Source organism: Protopterus annectens, chromosome 4.part0 (genome assembly GCF_019279795.1).
Source record: "Protopterus annectens isolate FY-2018-M chromosome 4.part0, PAN1.0, whole genome shotgun sequence".
Classification (NCBI taxonomy): domain Eukaryota; kingdom Metazoa; phylum Chordata; order Ceratodontiformes; family Protopteridae; genus Protopterus; species Protopterus annectens.
The window spans coordinates 1,809,439,273-1,809,461,345 of record NC_056733.1 but is presented as its reverse complement, the minus strand read 5'-3'; the positions used below and the strand labels follow the sequence as shown (position 1 = coordinate 1,809,461,345).

The 22,073-nt window shown below is 46.5% G+C and overlaps 1 protein-coding gene across 1 annotated transcript in view; it reads left to right on the top strand.

Annotated features, from left to right (window-relative positions):
* LOC122800493 (kinesin-like protein KIF20A) overlaps positions 1–22,073 on the top strand; it is a 224,945-nt gene that overhangs the window by 200,448 nt on the left and 2,424 nt on the right. The window lies entirely within an intron of this gene.

The following is a 22,073-nucleotide window of genomic DNA, read 5'->3' as shown; positions in this document are numbered from 1 at the left end:
GAGTCCGTGTCGGCCATCGGTTCTGAAGTGGCGGACGACAGGGGCTGCAAAAGCACCTCACTGACGACCGCCGAACCCAAAGCTGGCTCCGGCTGCAAAGTATCCTGTTTGGACCTCTGAGGCCTGTCCTTGTCTTTGCGTTTATTCTGTATTCCGGTAGTCGGTAAAGTATCCGACGACATCCTATAATTAAATCGTCTATCGAAGTAATTCAAGGCCCAATCGTACCTACGCTTGATAGTGCGAGAATTAAACCTGGCACAGAACCGACAGCAAGAAACGTCGTGGTCAGGGCCTAAGCAAGGTAGACAGTAAGAGTGGAAATCTTTGAGGTATTTGTTTTCCACACGATACACAATTATTAACTTTTTCTGACATCGGAGGAGCAAGAAAAAGGTTTCCCCAACGGGGTACTTGGCTTTGAGAAGAGAAGTAGAAAACTTCGGACCGACGACAATAACACCACGTTGTCTTGAAAACGCCAACCAACAACTAGCGAACTGCTTTGCATCGCATGGCAAGAAAGGCTGGAGAAGATGGCGTCGGCTGTCAGCTTTATACCCGTGTGTTCTGACGTCGGGGTACTTGCTGATACAGCCGACGCCGGACCCAGACTTTGATATTCTGGCCGACCTTGGGCTGCCTGCCGGCAGGAGTACCCTACAGTTATGACTGCAACAGTGAAGACACTCGAACATCTACATTATGGTAGGTATACACAACTGTACTTTCTCCGGAATTCAGTGAGGTGTTTCGCAGCCCCTGATGCCCGATTTGATATCTATGCAGGCCTGTACCTAGACCCTTTCGGAGTCTGGTATGCCGCAGAAATCTTCTTAGTCTTTTGAGCGTTTGGCTGTATTTGCCTCTGTTGGGTCCTGAGCAGCGATGCAGGCACCGGCTGCCAAGGAGGCCTTTCATACTACCGAATCTTGACAAAAAACAATGTCTTCTCATCTGACTACTGTTTCTCTCAGACTGATGGATTCTCTCAAGCCTAGAAGCCAGGCCACCTCTAGAAAATCTGCTTCTAACCACCATCTTGCTCCTGCTCCACCACCCCAAGCACAAATGCTTAAAATGGCGGGAGATCCCCTCTCCCTTATCCGGGGTTGTCAGGCCACAACTTCTAAAAGGAAAAGGCACCCTTCTTCAGAAATTGACAGAACAGAATTCTGAGGAACCTGACTATTCAGATTTTGAAGAGGAACAGCAACCTCTGACAGCTTATGAGGATTCAGAGGCAGAGGAATCCATCCCTTCTGCCTCCCCTCCAGATGGCCTTTCCTTTGGGGAAACCCTTCACACCCTCAGGGAACATTTCTAGTGGGAATCTTAGGACTTACCCACAGTCTAAGAAAAGACTTAGTTTTTCGACTTGCCCCAGCACAGACCTCTGGCCACCCCCCCCCATTTTAGAAGTGGTGGATGATGTTTTCCATGAATCCAGCTTAGCCCCTGACACCCTCCCACCTGCTCCCAGTAAACCTGACCGGCATTACAGACAAAGCAAAATCTTTGCAATCATTAAAATATTTCTTTCAGGTTCAACCTCCCAGGTTCAGCAGGAACTTTCCGTCTAAGCACTGGTCCTTCCCTGCAGCTAGTAGACAAGGCCAAAGTAAGCCCTGCAGGGACAGACCATAAAAGGCCCCTATCCCAGGGCTAGCAGAGAAGCAAACAGTGGACCACTTCCGCCCCAAAGGCAGGGAGTTCTTTTTTTTTTTTTCATTTCAATGGTAAAAATTCAGAATGACTCCCCCACCCTCTCTACCCTTCCTTCACTCACCAAAACTAGTAGGAAGGCAAGCCCTGGGATACATGGAATCTTGCATTTTTCTAATTTCTTTTGCTAGGCTTCACATGAGAAAACTTCAGTGGTACCTAAAGACCCTTTGGTGCTAGCGCACTCAGTCTCTAGAGACCTCTCTCACTCTGATTCTATGTATAAAGGGTGAGTTTCTCTGATAGGAAGAGGCCTGTGCGAAGAACAAGGGTCTTCCCTTCATCAACCTCCCTACTGGCCAGACCATCATCACGATGCCTCAGACATTGCTTGGGGCGTTCACCTAGCAGGCAGGTGCACCCAAGGTTTTTTGATGCCCAGCACCTTCACTTACACATCAATCAGAAAGAAATGATGGCAGTACAAAAGGCTCTAACATCCTTCAAACCCCATCTCAGGCCAGGGAGTCCTCCTTTTAAAAACAGACAACACCACAGTATCAACAATCAGGGGGGACCCAATCTTACCCTTTGTGCAGGTTAGCCATGAACCTCTGGCTGACAGCCACCTCCATGGGTCTACACCTAATTGCCCAGTACCTATTAAGGGTCAACAGCACCCTGGCAGATCACCTAAGCAGAAACTTACTGGACCCCCCATGAATGGTAGCTCCACGGGGAAATCATTCTGCAAATTGCTCACAAGTGGGGGACTCTGGAGGTGGATCGGTTTGCTTCGCACCTCAACCACCAGCTGCAAAAGTTCTGTACCAGGGAGTATCACCTCCTAGAGTGAAAAGTGGGATGCCTTGACCTTCCCCTGGTGCTCCCTGTTTGTGTACGCTTTCCCTCCTCGGCCTCTGATTCCCAAGGTCCTCATCAAAATAAGGGAGGAGAGACCAAAGGCCATCCTCATTGCTCCAGATCTGCCCAGGCAGCATTGGTACCCCTTACTGCGCAGCCTGACTTTACAGCCCCCCCCAAGCAGCTTTCCCTCATCTCAGATCTCTTGACCCAGGTGAGGGGGGAGATACTGCACCCAGACTTGCAGAGTCTGTCTTTCAGCATGGCTTATACCTCAAAAGCTGACCGAGAGTCCCCTGTTCAACATACAGGTTTTAGACATTATCACAGAGGCCAGAAGGCCCAGCACCAGAAAATGTTATGCAGGGAAATGGGAAAGATTCTGCTCCTGGAGCCAGTCCAAAGGGGTCAGTACCTCACATCCTTCCATCTCTCTCATCTCGGATTACCTATCCGAGTTGCTCAAAAGTGACCTTTCCTTTTCTATTAAAATCCATGCCTCGGCCATTTCAGCCCATTACGATTTTGACCTACCCCTCTTTTCTCATCTTTTGATTAAACAATTCCTCAGAGCGGCTTCTAATATCAGACCTCCCAGAAGGCCTCCCACGCCAGCCTGGGACCTGAATTATGTTTTATTGAAACTAACCTTGCCTTCATTCAAACCTGCTGCTTCAACAGAATTGAAATACCTGTCTTGGAAGACTGCCTTCCTACTAGCCATCACCTCAGCCAGAAGGGTTTCAGAACGTCAGGCACTCATGGCTGTTGAACCCTTCATCATTTTCCACGCAGACAGGATCTCCCTGAGGACTAACCCCTCCTTTATGCCCAAGGTGGTATCTGATGTGACTCTCAACCAGGCCATACACCTACCCACCTACTTTCCCAACTCTCAAAACAAGGGGGAAATAATTCTACACTCGCTAGACATACACAGACAGCTCAGATACTGTCTGGACCATACTAAACCCTTCAGAAAAACAGACCAACTGCTTGTCAGTTTTGCCTCAGTGGCAGAGGGGAAGTCCATTTCCAACCAAACCATTTCCAAATGGATATCACACTCTATCCATTTCTGCTACAGACTACATGGGAACCCCCCCCAGGTCTATTCGTACTCATTCCGCTAGGGCAGCCTGCACTTCCACAGCCTTCCTCAGAGGAGTCCCCACCAGGGACATCTTGGAAGCTGCCATCTGGACCTCTGTAGATATCTTTACAAAGCATTACCACCTACCTTATTTTTCTAAGTCTAAGGCAGGGTTTGCCTCTGCCATTCTGCAGGGCTTGCTGACCCGTGCCTAGGGCTCTAACCTATCCTTCCACCCCTCTCCTCAGCTTTGGGAATTCTTGCACAGGTGATGACTGCAACAGTGAAACTTGAACATAGTACAGTTGTGTACACTTACCAGAAATGTTGATGTTCACATGTATTCACTGCTGCAGTCCTGGTTTCCCTCCCTTCATCTCCCTTATATCCTTTTCCTCCAGGGGGACATGAGTTTCCCATGGTGGCTTTTAGCCACCAGGACCACTTTACCTTATTTCCTTCTGCGTCTGATGGGTTAGGGCAAGAAAAACTGATGCAATTACATCGACTGCCTTGGCTTTTTAGCACTGACGACCTGACGTCAGACTACAGGTGACTGCAGCTGATGCAGAAAAACATTGACTCTGGTATTTGGACTGGCTGACTGTTACCACAGCAGGGATAACCCCACAGGTGATGACTGCAACAGTGAATACACTCTAACATCTACATTAGGTATACACATCTGTACTTTCCCCCTCCATGTCTCAGGAAATCTAAACTGCCTATCCCAATGTACTAGATTCCCCTCACCATTCAACTCAATACTCTACTACAGATTGGGAGTCCTACATCACTTCTAATGCCCAAGCCCAGTGATTCCTAAACTTGATACCAACATCTTGGAACAGTTGGTCCATTCTACTAGGGATACAAACATCCTTGACTTTGTAGTCATGAATATGGAGTGCTGTTTCTCACCCAATGTAATATCCATGCTAGTCAGATCTGACCATAAGGCAGTTTTGCTTGAAATAGAAATTAAAATCCAGGGACATAGCAAAAGGAAAAGCCTTTCAGAACTATTCCAAGACTAACTTCTTTCTATTAAGTGACAACTTGGCTAAATTCCATGCACCCCCAAATGCAGTAAACACCATAGCATATGCTGAGCTATTTACCAAGTCTCTGTACAGCTATATTTATAGCTGCATAGAGCAAGCTCTGCCTAGTCATATTAAGAATAAGACAAAGTCAAAAGGCAAGCCACCCTGGTGGAATCCACTGTCAATCGGTTATACAACAAAAGAAAATAAATCTTGGCCAAGTGTGGGAGCAACAAAGCCCTACATACTAAAAGACCCCCTGAGCTATCTAAACAGACAGCTAAGAGGTTTAATTAATACTTCAAAATTGAATTAAAAAATAGCTTCTCTGGCAAAAGACAACCACAAAGCTTGCTACAGGTATGTCCGTAACCTTTGTGGTAATATGCAGTAATGCACAGAACTTATTGAAAATGGCATCACAGATGTGGAAACAGATGCTGTTGCCAACCTTTTGACTGACAAATTCAGCTCAGATTTCGAGCCCTGATAGTCTAAAGGAAATGCCACCTACCACAAGCTGCTCACCCATTACTAGGGAGCAGGCCATGAATCCACTTTTTAAATCCAAAAGCACTGCTTTGTTGGGTCCTGATAACATCCCAGAATGCTTTAATAAATGGCATTAAACTTGACCTGTCTGGTCTATTTAAATCCCTTTTCAACTGTAGCCTACAGTCAGGTTTTTTGCCCAAGGAGTGGAAGATGGCTACAGTCATTCTCCTACACATAGGAGGTTCAGTCACTGATCTTGGTAACTACAGGCCCATAAGTCTGAGCAGCCTCAGCAGGCCAAGGAAAGGATCGTTATGGACATGATAAATGTATCCACATTCTGTAACACCGGAGTTCATCATCAAAGGAAGGTCATGCATATTAAAACTGGTAGAAGACTTTGAGAGGGTCACCAAAGTACTGGATGAAAGCAAGGCTGTGCACACATCTTGCGTCAACTTGGGTCATGGCTTTGATAGAATACCTCAGTTGTATAGACAAGCTCATTAATTTAGGTATAAACCCTTTTATCACCCACTGGACAGCCAACAGGCTTACTGATAGGACCCAGGAGGTCAAAATAGTTAAGGCTACCTCCACCTAGAGGGCAGTAACTAGCAGAGTCCACAAGGACTTGGTACTCGGCCCATTCCTGTTTGACATCTTTCTCTGAAATGGAAGCAAATGTTGACGGTTTGTGGCTAACTTAAGTTTGCAGAGTGCAAAATGGGGTTTATTGATTCCACTGCAGACACTAGAATTCTTCAAGGAGGCCCATCTCTGACTAACAAATGTTGCCAAAGCCATCATCGTAAACTGAATGTTAAGAAATGCATAACTGTACTCTTTGGGTAGTCAGTCATCTTGATCAATTACCATGGGTAGTGTATGCCCTTAAGAGTTGACCTAGTGGTCATGGATTTGTGTTCCCACGTAGACAGTAGCCTTACCTTCGACCACCACATGTCCACAGTGGTGAGGAAATCCTTTTTATATTGCTCAACTTCTAAGTAAAGGCATGCCATCTAGGTCCAAATATGTCATTATACCACTGTATTCTGCCCTTATCAGACCAGTCAGAGTACAGTGCTGCTTTCGGTATGTACCTGACCAGGCATATGTAGCAACTCGGCAGAGTTCAGAGGAAGAACAAGCAATATACAGTTAAATAACTTTTGTGAATAGACTTTTCCATTGATATTTGTGCTGCTGCAACCTGGTCAACAGTTTGCACTTTTGTTTCAATATAAATTGGAAGTACAATTCAGATGACTTTCTTCATTTGGTTCCACCATTCTCAGGAACTTTGTCCCTTCATACCATCCAGGTAAAAAAAATGTTTTGGAATCTGTCAGGTGTTGAATCTGACAAAAAATAGGCAACATTTAGATATAAAAGTTATGTACTTACCATATCAGTAGATCATGTTGTTGGAATTTCATCCGGTTCAACCTCCCTCCTGCTCCCTCTTCCTGAATTATCATCTGTTGATTTCCTGTGACATAATGGATCTCGCTTGCACCCTGTCTGTGAGAACTCCTATCAGAATGTGATCCTCTCCAAGATATTTTGTGTGAAGTTAATTTCCCTTAAATGGGTTATTTCTATAAGCTTTCAATTTGGTGGGGCAGATTTGATCTGAAGTAGTAGGGTGAAGTGGACGGAATTATGGGTCGGGGAGAAGTCCGAGATATGGATATGTGAAAATACAAAGATGGTGCCAAGGTAGGATCTGATTGGATCTGACAACACACTTGTTGAACTGGACAACAACTCGGATATGTTGTTATAGTAAGTACATAACTTTCAATTTAAACATTCTGAAACTTTTTTTTTCAGTGGGGAAACTGTTTAATAATTTTGGGGCTGCTAATGTTCATTAGAGTGCCTTGTATTGTATTTTAACTGGGAAAAGTTACTTTATAATTTTTACTGGCTTGTGCTACGTACATTCCCTGGGAATGAAGCACCATTTTTGTCGACCATGGAACACATTACTGATCCCATGGCCACTCCTTACAGCCACAGAAGTTAACAAAACAGCCTTTGCCACCACAGCAAGACTAGCAGTTTGCTTAAGCTGCAGGTTGATGACTCTACTGTGACCAAAGCTGATTCCTCAGACCAGTCCTCTTTTTCCTGGAATCCCACTGGTGTTCTCCATACAGCTGCTATGGACTGGGGATTAGCCATTTCCTCTCTGGCTCTTAGGGGACCCCTCAGTAGGCAAGAGATCCACTATTTGTCATATGAGAATGGCAGGGAAGATGCCTTTGCTTAGCCAGAATGTTGTGCACATCCTTGGCAACACAGCTGCTGTCTGTAATAAACCTATTTACCTCCGCTTTCCTATCGCTCTCTCTCTCTCACACACACACGCACACGCACACACTCTCACACTCACACTCACACTCACTCACACTCACACTCACACTCACACTCACACTCACACTCACACTCACTCTCACTCTCACTCACACTCACACTCTCACTCACACACACTCACACATTCACACACTCTCACTCACACTCACACGCACTCACACACACGCTCACGCACACACTCCTCTGGACAGGGTTAGTTTTAGCCCTGGCTCAGGGTCTTGTTACAAGCTAATATCTTATGTTGTGGTCTCTGGTAAATGAAGTAGAAATTCCTCTTTTCCTGAAGAGATTCAAGAAATTGAATCTGTAGAGGAATGTGATGGGACAGATATAGGATTTTCTCCTCAGATTTCTGATGGATTGGAGGAGAGCATGGTATTCTAATCTCCCTGTGAGGGATTCCCTTTCCCTTAGACAATTATTAGAAGGTGCCTGTGTTTTCAGACTGATAACATGGCAGTCTCTCAGTTATTCAGAAAACACTATGGGCTATTAAAAGTGGAATTCCTAGAACTTCCTCCCAGTCTTCCAGTGCTGACAGCAATATAGGATGTTTGTTACAGCCTGTGCTTTCACTGACAGGCCAGCCTGCTGCACCCAGGAAAGCGGATGAAATGTACAAATTTCTTTACCTTTTCAAATGTTTATACATTCATCCCAGACCTTACTCATCAGCTATAGCTTTAGTTAATCCAGCTGCTACCAAGAAGTACTACTTAGTAGGTGAAATATTGGAATTGGCTGACTGATGGTAAAATAATTGATAAGTTTGATGGGAAAAATGTTTGCTTCAACAACTTCTATTTTCAGATTTTTGAATTGTCAAGCTCCTTTGTTAATTTCTATGTTGACTAATTGTGAAAATATGATTCTTTTCTACAGATGTTCTTCGTGTTTCACTGTTGCAGTCATTACATTTGGGTAATCTGCTGGCAGGTTTCCCTCAGTCGGCCTGATTAACAAAGTCTTGGGTCCTGCGTCAGTTGCTGTCCCTTCTTCCATAACGTCAGGTGTATAAAACATGCAGCCGACGCCATTACATCAGTCTTTCTTGCCGTGGGGTGCCTGTAGCAGAAGCAATTCGCAAGTGCCGGTTGGCCGACTCCTGAAATTTTCATTTTCGAGTTTCAGAACCGAAGTCTTCAACTTAAAGCTAGGTACCCCGTTGGGGAAATTTTTTCTTGCTCCTTACCGATGTCAGTAAAAGTTAATAATTACATTACTTGTGGAAAGCAAATACCTCAAATATTTTCATCTATACTGTATTCCTTGCCTAGGCCCTGACCACGATGTACCTTGCTATCGGTTTTGTGCTTTATTTAATCAGCGCACTATCCATCGTCTGTACATTTTTGCCTCTAAATATTTATTTTCTCAGTTTAATTATCCAGAAATGATGGTTAGCCATCTCACTACCGGGATTCCGAGAAAACGCAAAGATAGAGACAGGCCGTCGAGGTCCAAAACTGCCAACGACGCTTCTAAGCCAGTCGCCAGTTCACTTTTACTCAGTGAGGTCCTTTCACAGCCCCTGATACCCGCTACTTCTGACTTGCAGGCCTCTACTGGCACCCATTCGGAGTCCGGTATGCCGCAAGATACTTCACCTATGAAACCCGCGGATGTCTCTAATTTGGATGGGTCCGGAGCCGCTGTGCAGGCCTACAGACTTGCATATTAAACAGACTCCACCTTCCATACTAAGGCCTAAATTTCGATCTATGTCTAAAAACTGACGCCCAGGCCACATGTTCAGGTCCCTACGCCTAAAAAACAAATGATCAAAATGGCTGAAGATCTTATTACTCTAATCAGGGGTAGTCAACCCCCCCCCCCTTCTAAGAGGCCTAGGGCTGAGCTTGACTATGAAACTTCTGATCAGGACTCTGTTTCTTCTGATTCTTTTAATGACCTGGATTTGTCCATACCTACTTATGAGGATTCTGATGCAGAGGATTCCATTCCCTCTGCTTCCCTCCTGAAGTCTTTTCTTTTGGGGAAACTTTACATACCATAAGGGAGCATTTCCATTGGGAAAGTCAGGAATTTTCTGAATCAAAAAAGAGGCTTAGTGATTTCCTTCATCTACCTCAGCATAGGCTTTTGGCTATACCTCCTGTACTAGACATTGTTGATTGTGTTTTTGGAATCCAGTGGCCCCTGATTCCCTGCCTCTGGCTCCTAGTAAACCTGACAGATACTACAGGGTTCCAGAGTCCCACAAGTTCCTTTTCAAAAATCCTGTTGCGGATCCAAAAACCATTTCTCAGGGGCTCAAGGGCATTAAGGCTTCTACTGCTAAAAATCCTACCCCTTCTGATAGAGACTCCGGGGCGCTGGATAGATGGGTGTAAAAAGGTTTATACTTCTGCAACCTTGGCAGTCAAGGCTTTAAACTGCCAGTTTCATATGTTAAAATATCAGCTGGAAAAAAACGATCAGTCTACGCCTTTCCCCCCTCTTCCTCTGCTCTCCAAAGTCCTGCTAAAAGTCAAACAAGACAAATCAAGAATGATTTTGATTGCTCCAGACTGGCCATGCCAACACTGGTACCCACTCCTGCGCAGTGTCACAAATATCTCCATGGCACCTGCCTCAGACAACTTCCTTGCTGTCTCAGCAGGAGAACCAAATTCTGCACCCTCCGTTCCCAACATTAAACCTTGCAGCTTGGCTAATCCCCTAAATTCACCCTTAGCAAACCTGTGATGGATGTCATCTTGGAGTCGAGAAGACCTAGTACTAGAAAATCTTATGCTGACAAATGGAAAAGATTCTGTGCCTGGAACCAATCTTTAGGGATGAGCACAGCAACGCCTAATTTATCTCAGATTTTGCAATACTTAACTGAGATGCTTCACAAGGGCCTGTCTTTTTCCTCTATTAAAAGCCATGCTTAAGCTATTTCAGCTCACCATAACACTGAACCCACCCCTCTTTTTTCTCATCCCCTGCTCAAGCAGTATTTCAGAGGGGCAAAGAACTTGAGAGACCACCCAGGAGAGCCCCTTTCCCTGCCTGGGACCTTAACTTTGTTTTGGAGAAGCTCACTCTACCTCCTTCCGAGCCAGCTGCTACTGCAGACTTAAAATTTCTTTTTTGGAAAACAGCCTTCCTCTTAGCAATAACTTCAGCTAGAAGGATATCTGAATTACAGGCCCTTATGGCAGTGGAGCCTTTCATCATCTTTCATGTGGACAGGGTATCTCTGAGGACCAATCCATCCTTCATGCCCAAGGTGGTTTCCATTGTGGCTCTTAATCAGTCAATTTGTCAACCTTCTATCCCAATACACAGAACAAAGGGGAATGGATTCTGTATTCCTTGGACGTGCACAGACAACTTAGATTCTACTTGGACAGAACTAAATTTTGAAGAAAATCTGAACAATTGCTAGTAGCATTTGCTGCTGGGGCAGAGGGGAAGGCTATTTCAATACCATTTCTAAATGGATAAGCCGTTGCATTCATTTCTGCTGTAAGCACCATGGAAAACCTATTCCCCCAGGGGATCAGATCTCATTCCACCAGGGCTGCATGTACTTCTGCAGCCTTTCTCAGAGGTGTTCCTACCAGGGATATTCTAGAAGCTGCTACCTGGAGTTCTGTACATACTTTCACCAAGCATTATTATGTACCAATTTTTTCTAAATCCAGAGCTGGCTTTGCCACTGCTGTCTTGCAGGGCCTTATAGCTGGTCCTAATGCTGTATAAATTCTTCCTCCCAACCATAGCTTTGGGAATCTACCCAAATGTAATGACTGCAACAGTGAAACCTGAAGAACATAGTACAGATGTTCTTCGTGTTTCACTGTTGCAGTCATTACATTTGGGTAATCTGCTGGCAGGTTGCCCTCAGTCGGCCTGATTAACAAAGTCTTGGGTTCTGCGTCTGTTGCTGTCCCTTCTTCCACGACGTCAGGTCATCAGGGGTATAAAACATGCAGCCGACACCATTTTCATCAGTCGTTCTTGCCGTGCGGTGCCTGAAGCAGAAGCAAGTTGGCAAGTGCCGGTCGACTCCTGAAATTTTCGTTTTCGAGTTTGAGAACCAAAGTCTTCAACCTAAAGCTAAGTACCCCATTGGGGAAACTTTTTCTTGCTCCTTACCGATGTCAGTAAAAGTTAATAATTGTATTACTTGTGGGAAGCAAATAACTCGTAAGGTTTTTCATTTGTACTGTATTACTTGCCTAGGACCTGACCACAACGTGCCTTGCTGTCGGTTTTGTGCTAAATTTAACCAAAGCACTATTGAGCGTCTGTATATTTTTGCATCTAAATATTTTGGCTCAAGATTTAACTATTCTGAAATGTCTGTTAGCAGTCCGACTACCGGAATTCGCAAAAAATGCAAAGAAATACATAGACCGTCGCGGTCCAAACCCGACTAAGCTTTTTCTAAGCCAGTTGCCGGTTCGCTGGTACTCGGGCACTTTCGCAGCCCCTGATACCCGTTACGTTTGATTCGCAGGCCTCTACTGAGACCCAATCGGAGTCCGGTATGCTGTGAGACACTTTAAGTATTGAACCCGCGGATGTCTCTACCTTAGATGGGTCTGGTGCCGCTGAGCAGGCATCGGCTTCTGAGGGTGTTTTCAGGCCTAAAGATTTGTATATTAAGCCGATACCATCTTCAAAACCAAGGCCAAAACCAACTTCTGTCTAAAAAAACTGACACTTGGGCCACGTGCACAGGACCCTAAGCCTAAAAAACAAATGATCAAAATGGCTGAGGATTTAATTACCTTGATCAGGGGATCCCAACCCCATCCTTCTAAGAGGCCTAGGGAAAGCACTGATTATGAATCTACAGATCAGGTTTCCATTTCTTCTGATTCTCCTCCTGATCAGGAATTATCTATTCCACCTTTTGAGGACTCCGATGCAGAAGAATCTATCCCTTCTGCTTCTCCTCCTCAGGATTTTTCTTTTGGAGAAACTTCACATACCTCAAGGGAACATTTTCATTGGGAGAGTCAGGATTTTTCAGAATCCAAAAAGAGGCTTAGGGATTTCCTTCTTACTCAGCATAGGCCTTTGGCTATACCTCTTGTTCTAGACATTGTTGATGATGTTTGCTCAGAATCCAGCATGGCTCCTGATTCCCTACCTCTGGCTCCTAGTAAGCCTGACCGATATTACAGGGTTACTGACTCCCACAAATTCCTTTTTAAAAACCCCTACTGCTGACCCTGAAACAATTTCTCAGGGGTCCCAAAGGTGTTAAGGCTTCTACTGCCAAAATTCCTACCCCTTCTGAACGAGACTCAAGGGCACTGGATAGATGGGGTAGCAAGGTTTACACGTCTGCAACCCTGGCAATCAGGGCTTTAAACTGTCAGTTTCATATGCTTAAATATCAGTAGCATGTCATGGGCTTACTTAAACAGAAAATAATGTTGATTTCTGACTGTGTGGAAAATAGTTACAGGATTTATTGCATTCAGCTGAACAAGTTGGAAAGCATACTTTCCAATGTGGTTTTGATTCCTTGGAGGCCTCTTGCAGGGCCGCTGTAACTGGATCTGTGATAAGAAGGCATGCTTGGCTCAAGGAGCAAAATCTGCCTGATCATGTTAAAGCAAAATTGTTGGATGCTCCTTCACAACAGGACAGTCTATTTGGTAATAAGGCAGAAGACGTTCTGAAAAAGATGGAAGACAAAGTTAAATCTATGCTAGCTGTAAATGATTTCCTACAAGTGCAGCCACCCAGGTTCAGTAGGCACTGACCTACTAAAGAATTGGTCCTTTCCAGTACCCAACAGAGCCGCTCAGGTCAAACCCAGACACTCCAAAGGCTCCAGGTTTCAGACACAAGGAACTTGCAGAACCAAACAACGGGATGCCTCCACCTCCAAATCTGGAAATAGCAAGGCACCTCCCTATGGTAAACAGTCTCAATGACGTTCCTCTGCCATTTCCAAGCACTTAACTTTTGGCAGCCCCTTTGGGGGGAAAACTAGCACTTCTTGCAAAACATTGGCATCTAATTACCCAGGACAAGTGGGTTTTAAATATACTATCCCAGGGATACAGATTTCATTTCCACACTTTGCCAATTCCAAACGGATGGCCAGATCTGCCCAGAAACAAGTTATATCCCTCATGAATATGGGGGCTATTCAACCAGTACCAGAAAAGGGACAAGGTTTTTATTCAAGACTTTACCTGGTACCCAGAAAAGACAAATCATGGGGTCCAATTCTGGACTTATCCATTCTAAATACTTTCCTGGACATTCCAAAATTCAAGATGCTGACTCTACAACAGTTACTGCCTATGCTAGGCAAGGATGCCTGGTTGGAAACTCTAGACTTAGAGGCTTACCTGCATATCCCAATCAGGGAATGTTGCAGAAGATACCTCCGCTTCAAAGCATGCTATTTGCATTACCAGTTCTCTGCACTGCTGTTTGGCTTGTCTGCTGTGCCCAGGGTCTTCACAAAGTGTCTGGCACTAGTAATTGCATTTTGCAGACAAAGAAACATTCACATTTTTCCTTATCTGGATGATTGTCTAATTCAGGCAGAAAACAAGGACAGTCTTCTACAGCATCTGGCATTTGTAAAAAGGCTTCTAACTTGCCTAGGGTACATCATAAAAGAAAAGAAATCACAACTGGTACCCTCTCAAAAAATTACATTCCTGGGTGCAAGCTTGAATACAACTGCCCAGATGGCTTACCTCACGCCAGACCAAAATCCGATTGATGACTTACTTCAAACAAGTGGCCACAAAAACCCAGATATCTGCAAGACAAATTCTGCTGGCCTTGGGATTCATGGCTTCCTGCATTCTTCTAATTCCATACGCAAGACTGCATATGAGGAAACTTCAATGGTACCTAAAAAGCTTATGGAGTCAACATTGTCACAGTCTGGAAACAATGATTCCTATCATTCCTTGCCTGCAGCATGAGTTCCTGTGGTGGGCAGAGGCCTGTCTCCAAAACAAAAAAGGGACTGTCATTCATTCCGCCCCCTGCCAAACAAACCCTGACTACAGATGCATTAGACTATGCTTGGGAGGCGCATCTGGCAGGGGGATGCATTCAGGGCAAATGGAGCCCAAGTCAAATGCACCTGCATATCAACCAGAAAGAGACTGTAGCTGTACAGAATGCTCTGACAGCTTTCAAGGACTTTCTTCATCCAGGACAACTACTGATAGACAACACCACAGTCATGTGGTACATAAACAAGCAGGGGGGTACCCATTCCTACTCCCTTTGCAGACTAGCCATGGCTTTGTGGAACACAGTCTTGACTTACCAAATACATCTACAAGCTCAATTCCTTACAGGAAAGCAAAATACTCCAGCAGACGAACTAAGCAGAAATCTTATGGACCCACACGAATGGAAACTGGATTCGTAAATCTTCATGTTGACACGCAAATGGGGGATCCCAGACCTAGATCTTTTTGCCTCACCCCAAAACTATCACTTGGACAAAGACTCCATCACAAAAAAGCTTGGAAAGTGGATGCTCTATCCTTCAGCTAGAAAAACCTATCAGTCTATGCTTTTCCCCCTCTGCCTTTGCTCTCCAAGGTATTACTAAAAGTCAGACAGGAAAAACCAAAAATGATTCTGATTGCTCCAGACTGGCCTCGCCAACACTGGTACCCACTCCTACGCAATATGTCACACCTTCCTCTGTGGCACCTGCCTCAGACACCTTATCTACTGTCTCGGCAGAACTTTCAAATTCTACACACATAGCTCCAAACTCTGAATCTTGCAGCATGGCTAATCAACTAATTTCACCAATTACATCTCTCAGCAAACCAGTGATGGATGTCATTTTGGAGGCTAGAAGGCCTAGTACTAGAAAATCTTATGCTGATAAATGGAAAAGATTCTGTGCCTGGAATCAGGCACAAGGAATAAGCACAGCAATGCCCAATATTCCTCAGATTCTGCAATATTTAACTGAGATGCTTAATAAGGGCCTGTCTTTTTCTTCCATAAAAATCCATGCCTCTGCCATTACAGCTCATTACAACACAGAGCCTCCCCTTTTTTCTCATCTCCTGCTAAAGCAGTATCTCATAGGGGCCAAAAATTTAAGACCTCCCAGGAGAGCACCATCTCCTGCATGGGACCTCAGTTTTGTGTTGGAAAAACTCACTCTGCCTCCTTTTGAGCCAGCTGCTACTGTGGACATAAAATTTCTCTCTTGGAAAACAGCTTTTCTTTTAGCAGTCACTTCAGCTTGAATGATGTCAGAATTACAGGCTCTCATGGCAGTGGAGCCTTTTATTATTTTCTACCCAGACAGGGTAGCGCTCAGGACCAATCCATCCTTTATGCCTAAAGTGGTATCTAGTGTGGCTCTTAATCAGACCATTCATCTGCCAACTTTTTTACCAAATCCACAGAACAAGGGGGAGCAGATTCTGCATTCATTGGATGTACACAGACAACTAAGATTCTACTTGAACAGGACAAAATCTCTAAGAAAATCTAAGCAACTACTGGTGGCATTTGCTGCAGGGGCAGAGAGAAAGGCTATTTCAAAGCAGACTATTTCAAAATGGATAAGCCATTGTATTCGTTTCTGCTACATGCATCATGGTAGACCTGTCCCCAAGGGGGATCAGATCCCATTCCACCAGGGCTGCATCTACTTCTGCAGCCTTTCTCAGAGGGGTTCCTACCAGAGACATTCTAGAAGCTGCTACCTGGAGCTCAGTTGATATGTTAACCAAGCATTACCTTCTCCCTCTCTTCTCTAAATCCAGAGCAGGCTTTGCCACTGCTGTTCTGCAGGGCCTTATAGCTGCTCCTAATGCTGTATAATTCCATCCTCCCAACCATAGCTTTGGGATTCTACCCAAATGTAATGACTGCAACAGTGAAACACGAAGACCATAGTACAGTTGTGTACACTAACCATAAATGTAGATGTTAGAGTGTATTCACTGTTCCAGTCCTGGTTACCCACCCGACAGCCCCCTACGTTTTTCTTTTTATACCTCTTCTTTCTGTTACTATGCCTTTTTGTGTTCTAAATTACATGCGTGTATGTATGTATGTATGTATGTGTGTGTATGTATGTATGTATATATATATATATATATATATATATATATATATATATATGTATATATATGTATATATACACAAACATATCTATATAAAATATATATGTTGCTCCCCATTTGAGGGGCACCTGACATCTGGGGCAAGAAACACTGATGAAAATGGCGTTGGCTGCATGTGTTATACCCCTGACGTCATGGAAAAAGGGAAGCAACCGATGCAGGACCGAAGACTTTAATTAGGCCAACTGAGGGCAACCTGCCAGCAGATTACCCAAATGTAATGACTGCAACAATGAATACTCTTGAACATCTACATTTATGGTAAGTGTACACATCTTTACTTAGTGTACACTTAACATAAATGTAGATGTTAGAGTGTATTCACTGTTGCAGTCCTGGTTGCCCTCTTTCCAGCCCCCTGCTTTTCTCTGACGATACCTCTACTTTCTTTTTCTATGCATAAAAGCCTTTTTGGTGCATTTGCTTTTGGTTGGAGGTATATTTTTGTGGTTTTAATTTTATTTGCTCCCCATTCGGTGGGCACCTGACATCTGGTGCAAGACAAACTGATGTAATGGCGTCGGCTGCATGTTTTATATCCCTGACGTCATAAAAGAAGGGACAGCAACAGACGCAGGACCCAAGACTTTAATCAGGCCGACTGAGGGCAACCTGCCAGCAGATTACCCAAATGTAATGACTGCAACAGTGAATACTCTTGAACATCTACATTTATGGTAAGTGTACACAACTGTACTTTCCTTATTGTGCGGAAAAATCTGCTTTGTGTGGTTTTGTTTTTCGATTAGTCAGGTCACTATTCGTTGTTTATAGAACGTGTATAACTCTCTTACTACAAAGTAAACTTTGTCATACAGATCAACACAGAGGAAAAAATGCGCGTCCCTGCACAGAATTTCGATACTCTGGCTCGTACTATAAGAATTATAGCTTACAGAAGGAAGATTAATAATAATTTAAAAATTCTGAAACAGAAATCAATAATAAGATATAAAGTTTAAAGTGAGCTTCGTAGATAACCATGACATCTGAAGTAGGAGAATTCATTTGTCAGCAACCTGTGGGTATGGATCCGATATCGGATCCGAACCGGCATGGTTTATCCAGCTATGGATCCGAGCTCCTAGCTCCTCCCCTCACCCATAACGCCCTGCTCTCCCTACATGACCTCAGAACTAGTTTGCAGCATGGTGAAGGCTGGGTCGTCAGAGCTCCAAAAGCTAAGTCTTATTATTGTTAAAAAAAAAAAAAAAAAAAAGGGGGGGGGGTGTTTTAAAACTTTTAAAACTTATAAGTTGTGTGAAAGTTATAGGTTTCCCTTCGGTTTATATCTTTTTTGGGTTAATTTAATATAGTTTTTAGCCTCCCCTCGCTGGGTCGTAGTTGGTGGGTGTGTGTTTTTTCTTTGGGGCCTTTGTGCGAGTGTTTTAGTTGATTATATTGTTTAAAAAAAAAAAAAAAAAAAAAAAAAAAAGTAATGTCTGAGGCCCCAAAGGCTGTTTTTTCAAAGTGCTCCGAGTGTGGCCATAAGCTTTCCCCTGCTGATGGCCACACTCGGTGCGTTCAGTGCCTTGGGGTTGAACACCTTATTTCAGGGTGTTCAATCTGTGCAGGGTTCAACCCCAGGGCATTGAAGAAGCGGAGGTCGAAGCTGGTCTTGGCGGGACTCTTGCCCCCAGACTCTGCTTCGGCCTCCGCCCCCTTGGTGGTCACTGCTTCGGCAGTCCCTGCCTTGCCTGCTCCCCTCCTCCACCCGGGATTCAAACTCCCGCCAAAGGGTCGGAGGAGAGGGAAGCCAGGAAAACGGACCGGAGAGAGAAGTGCCATAAGCGGCAGGCCGAGACCTCCTTTTCGGCCCCGCCGGCTAAGGGGGCTTTTCCTCCGACCTCTCTGACTGCTGGCTCTCCCCCTCCTCGGCTCCGGTCCCCGTGCTTTTCACCGGAGGATGAGGAGACCCGACCTCCTTCGAGGCTATCGAGGCGGCACTCAAGGCCTACCTCGGTAGCCTCGTTGAGGTCTACTTACAGCCTCTCCGATGCTGATCTGGACCGGATGATGTGAAGGTTCATCCAGTCCCAGATGCAGATGGGAGGGCTCCTGGCCCCCCCCCCTCTGGGGGGGAGCTCGACGCCCATTGCTCCTTCTCCGACCCGCTACCCGGGTTCGGAGCGCCCGGAGCCGGGCAGGCTCGGAGCCGCGGGTGGGTCGGCGCCGACAGTACTGGGCACTTTGGATCCGACCCTGCCCTCGAGTCTGTCGGATCCGACCTCTCGGAGCCTTGGCCCGAGCTTCGGATCTGAGGGACTCAGTGTGCCTTCGGCGCCGTCCTTGTCGGAGCACACTAGTCCCTCTGATCCGAGGGGCTCGGCTCCGATCCGCTCATCGGATCCGAGGGGGAGCCGACTTTCGGATCCTATTGTCGAGGCTGGCTCCCCCATCGGCTTTTGATGTAGTGGAGAGGGCTCTGTTGAGGGCATCCGGACCCCCGGCCCTTGCTTCGGCTCCGTCCCGCACTCCATCTGCACTGGGCCAGGCTTCCATCACCCGTTCACTGGGACAGCCCGCTTCACTGCCCCAAGCAGTTCCTGTGGTTCTGGACATTGCTGGTGAGGGCTCCTTGGACAGGCCCCCCAGAGGAAGCACCTCACAAGCATTCATGTAATAGGAGGCACATAGACTCCCCCGAGTCTTTGACCGAAGACACTGACTTGGAGGAAGGGGAAGGCTCCCCAAGATCACCCCCTGTGGATGTCTCCTTCGGAGACATCATGGAAATGTTAAGGATTAGAGGTGGGTGGTCTGCCCCAAAGTCTTCCTCGGACGAGTCAGTGTTCTTGGAGGCATTTGAAGCGGGCCCGTCTACCTCTTGGGTGTCCCCTCCTGCCGACCCCCTGATGGACCTTATTACCACCAGGGCGTGGAAGGACCCGGACACCGTGGAGCCAATCCCTAAGAGGCCCGACAGGATCCTTAGCCCCCCTGCTGACCGTGCCCACTGGAGCAAGGGACCCCCGGTAGATGCCATGTGGTCTGCAGCAGCCACTAAGAGGGAACTCGCCCAGGAAAGTCCCTCAGTCCATCTCCCGAGTAAGGAGTCTCTGATGATGGACCGTTTGGGGAAGCGAATCTTTAGTTTAGCGACCTTCTCAGTGAGGGCGCTCAACTATTTGGCACACGTCATTAGGATGCAGCGCGATCTTAACAAGGAATACGCTGCATCCCCCCCCAGAGTCCATATCGGAGGAGGACAAACTTATGCACTCCACCCGTATGGCCACTCTTCGTTCTGTGATTAATACCTCTATGCAGTTACTTTCCCATGCTACCGAGGGAGCCGCTAGAGTTGCGGGAGCGGGCCTAGTCACAAGACGGCAGGCTTGGCTCCGCCACTGCGATTTTACGGAGCCCTTCAAGGCGTCATTCGTGAACACCCTTTTTGACTGTTCTGCCCTTTTTGGCAAGACGGTTTGCGATACCTTGGTTCAGAGCGAGAAGGACGGGAAGACGCTGTCTGCCGTCTGAGTCAGCTTCTCTGTGCCCCAGAGGTCCTTCTCTAGGAATCAAAAGGGCTAGAAAAAGATGTGGTTCCGGAAGTTGCAGCATTCCCAACCCACTCCAGACAACCAGTCCTTCCGCGGCAGAGGAGGACAGGGAGAATGCCGCCCTAGGGGCAGAGGGGCTCCCAGGAACTTTGGGCCCAGGAACCTTTCTCTGAACGGCCCACGCAGCAACCCTGAGGGGTTGCCCGACTGCTCCACTCTGGAGGCAGTCGGGGAAAGTTTCTCAGAGCACCTAGCGGCATGGAAGTCCATTACATTGGACCGCTAGGTGCTCCGGATTATATCCAGAGGTTACAAGATCCCCTTTCTTCATGTCCCAAAGTTAAAAATCCTCCCCGATGTTCCACCCGAGGGAGGCCGCTTCAGCAGAAATTGGCCATCTGCTGAGAGCCATCCAGCCCGTCCCCCCAGACCAGATCGGATCAGGGTTCTACTCCAGGTTCTTTTTAGTGCCAAAAAAGACGGGGGACCTAAGACCCATCCTAGACCTGTCCCTGTTGAACCTGTCAGTTCCCAAAGAGACGTTCCGGATGGTCACTTTGCCGTCCATCCTCCCCCTTCTAGGGGAGAATCACTGGATGTGCTCTATAGACCTCAAGGACGCGTACTACCACATTCTGATGGACAGATGATCCAGGAGGTTTCTTCGCTTCCGGCTGGTAGCCAGTCACTACCAGTTCAGGGTCCTCCCCTTTGGTCTCACCACAGCCCCCAGGGTGTTCACCAAAGTGTTAGCAGTGGTTGCGGCCCACCTGAGGCTTCAGGGGGTGCAGGTCTTTCCGTACCTAGATAACTGGCTTCTCACCGCCCCGACAAGGCATCTACTCTCTTTGGCAAGAGACTCCTTCCTTCGTCTAGCTCCAAAGCTCAGCATCACGGTACACACAGAAAAGTCCAACCTGGTCCCTACTCAAACAATAGAATTTATAGGAGCCAGGTTAGACACGAGAAATTTAAGAGCCTTTCTCACAACCGACAGGGTTCGGAATCTGCGACTCCAGGTGCGGGCCATCCTTCACTCCAGCTCAACACCTGCGGAATTGATCCTGAGGGCACTAGGGTCTATGGCGGCAGCGATTACTCTTCTTCTGCACGCCCGCTTGAATATGCGGGTGCTTCAATGGACACTTCAGGTGCAATGGTCATGTCTCTCCCTCCCCCTGTATCATCCCATTGCAATCAGCAAGGCTTGCAAGCGGTCTCTCTTGTGGTGGCTCCATTCTCCGAACCTCCACAGGGGCCACCCCTTTTGTGCATCTCCCCCTCTCGCCACGGTGACCACGGACGCTCCCTGCCTCGGGTGGGGGGGGGGGGTATTTTGCAGGCCGGATGGTCCAAGGCACGTGGAGCAATTCAGAGACCTCTCTGCATATCAATGTTCTGGAAATGAGGGCGGTGCTCTTGGCGTCAATTGCGATTCAATCAGACAACATGTCGGTGGTCTGGTACATCAACAAACAGGGGGGAACCAGGTCTTACCCTTTATGTCGAGAAGCCATGAGAGTGTGGGAATGGGCGATCTCCACCAACCGCTTTCTCATCGCAACGCATATTCCGGGTCGGACCAACATCCTAGCGGACAAGCTCAGTCGCACCATTCTCTCCCCGTACGAGTGGTCTCTCAATGCTCAAGTAGCGAAACGTATCTTCGAACAGTGGGGGACTCCCTGTTGCGATCTCTTTGCTTCTTCTTTAAACGCCAAGTGCGACAGTTTTTTCGCTCTAATCCCTCCAAGGGATTCTCGAGACGCTCTGATGCATGCTTGGCCCCCACGTCTTCTTTACGCATACCCTGCTCTACCTCTGATGCTACAAGTACTTCAGAAAGCCTCTCTGTTGGGGTGCAGAATGATCCTCATTGCCCGTTCTGGCCTCTCGAGAGCAGCTTCAT